Genomic DNA, 2,939 nt, shown 5'->3' with positions numbered 1-2,939 from the left:
AATATTTCATCTATTCAATAAGACATATTCCATATATTCAATAAGACATTCAATACTTTATTTCATTGTACCATCCATTTTTATTTTATATTATATATTGTATATTATATTATATATTGTATATTCCATATTCTATATCCCACATTGGTTTTGCAGGAATATAAATAAAACATAAAAAACAGACAGTGTTGGAACTCTTTTAAACAAAATAATATATATACATATATATATATATATATATATATAAAATATATATAGGTACTATGTAGGTTACATATTTTATATCGTATCTTGATACTGTGTGGACTGAGATCCCTTGTTAACATGTCCCTGATATTTAAAAATAGTGTTAATGCTTATGCTATGCAAATTAGTTGTTCCAGTTTTCTAAAGTAAATGTAATTGTTGAGTATATAAACAGATTGGCTGCTTGTTTGTCTGGGATTAGTCAAACTGATGTAGATACCTTTGATATGTGTCCAATAAGATTCAAAAATCGATTAAGGTTGTTCATCACTTTTTTTCTATCTACAGAGAAATAGCTAAATTAGCCCTGTTTATATAGGTACTGTATAGGTTATTTATATATTTATATGTATATTTTTACATAAATATATATATATAGATTGATAGATAGATAGATAGATAGATAGGCTGTCATTGTAAGTCTCTATACAATAATGTGTAATTATATACAGACACATGCACATAATGTATATATTTATATGTACATGTACAGTTATTTGCGAATTATATAAACACACATACACATGTATTTCACTTTAACCATGGTATTATTTACAGAAATTATGAAGAAGTACTTATAATTATTTTAAATGTTGATATTGAAGTTATATTTAATTTGTTTATATTCAGAAGATCTATTTTTGTTTTAAACATTGTATACAGCAAGTCTTTTTACAGTTGAATATCTTCACTTCACTTCCGTAAACCACATAGCTAGAAATGTTAGATGGGACAAACATAGTAATCTGCTCTGTCTAGGACAGAATATTAATGTTATGGCAGGATCTGACCACATAACTTAGAGTCCAGGAATTTATTTAAATCCAGAGTCCTGGGGATTTTATCTTAAGTTATACACTAATCTGTCTCTCTTGCAGTATGTATTTGTGTAAAGGGAAGTGGGCAGCCAAGTTGGTGATATATTCTGTTAAAAGGAATTAATTAAATTCCTTAAAAATGTACACAAACACAGATACACCACTTTCTCTCTCACTATATATATAATGTGTGTGTGTGTATATATATATATATATATATATATATATATACACACACACACACACATACACACAATATAATATAATACAAGTATTTATTTGGACTTTGGGTATGTTTAGTAGCATGCTGATTAAAGCACTGTCGTCGTTTAGGCTACCTGATGGCATCCATGGTTATGATTTAATAGTCACTGCATCTACGTCAGGAATTCCAGTGTTTGTTGAGTTTATAATGAATGAGGGAAAGTACAGCCAACATCTTATGGGTGACCACAACATGCCAAGCGAAACTCAGTATATGTAGCGAAGTATCTTATTTCAAACATGACACCTAATGAGATGCAGCCTGCACTGATGGATGTAACAACTTGCTGTACAATATCCCACCTGTAAGGGACAGCTGCAGGATGGGTCGAAATGATAGTTGTGTTGAATAAAAATTCCTCCTAATTCCATTTTCTGTTTTCCCTCATTATATCTATATATATATAGGATATAAAGAAAGTCAGAAGGTATGAAATATTTATTTCACCAGTTGATATCCATAGATGACAGCCGTTTTGCAGCCAACATCATGCAAAAATAATTTATTTTAGTGTATAATAAATTATTTTATATGCCTGCACTAGGATGTATGCTATAAATTGCATAGTACTACTGTAGATATTTCAAAACAATGCAGATATAGAAAGGTAGCTCTTCAGGTCGACACAATATCATGGTTACATCAATTTTACAACTCTGGTATACACCTACAAAAAAAATAAATCATCTTCAAATATATAATGTATGGTACATATAGTGTGTGTGTATAATATATATGTAATTGCACCGATAAAAGTAAGTATTAACTGTTTTAACTGCAAAACTAAATTTCATGGTTATTCCAGTAATGATTTTAAATATCTACCAAAACATAGAACTGGTATTTTCTGCAAGTCACATTGTCTCAATAAACTTGACATATGCCAACAAAAAATAGTTACAAACATTATATTCCTCAACAAAAGACAGATTTTTATATTAAAACTGCTTTCTACAGTTAACGGTACTGAAAATTTGATCCAGTGAAAAAGGGTTAAGAAAAACTAGATTTTTTTTTTAATTCTTGAGTATTTGTTTTTTAGTAAGTGTTTGTATATTTTGTTTTCATTTACTTTAGTGTGTTAGTGTAGTATTCGTCCATGTGTTTGTGTGTTCATCTTTTGAATGCTTTCTTTGTGACACCACACATTTAGTTAAGTATTACAAAATAAAATTTTTTGAATTCTTTTATTACATTTCATGCCTACCTTATTGATGAAATTGCTTTTTCACATATTAAACTTGTCTGTCTGTGTATCTACCTACCTATATATATATATATATATACATTTATCATCATCATCATCATCATCATCGTTTAACGTCCGCTTTCCATGCTAGCATGGGTTGGACGATTTGACTGAGGACTGGTGAACCAGATGGCTACACCAGGCTCCAATCTGATTTGGCAGAGTTTCTACAGCTGGATGCCCTTCCTAACGCCAACCACTCTGAGAGTGTAGTGGGTGCTTTTACGTGCCACCGGCACGAAGGCCAGTCAGGCAGTACTGGCAACGGCCATGCTCAAAATGGTGTATTTTACGTGCCACCTGCACAGGAGCCAGTCCAGCGGCACTGGCAACGATCTCGCTCGAATGTCTATATATATAT

This window comes from Octopus bimaculoides, chromosome 3 (genome assembly GCF_001194135.2).
Source record: "Octopus bimaculoides isolate UCB-OBI-ISO-001 chromosome 3, ASM119413v2, whole genome shotgun sequence".
NCBI classification, from domain to species: domain Eukaryota; kingdom Metazoa; phylum Mollusca; class Cephalopoda; order Octopoda; family Octopodidae; genus Octopus; species Octopus bimaculoides.
This window is presented reverse-complemented; position numbering follows the sequence as displayed.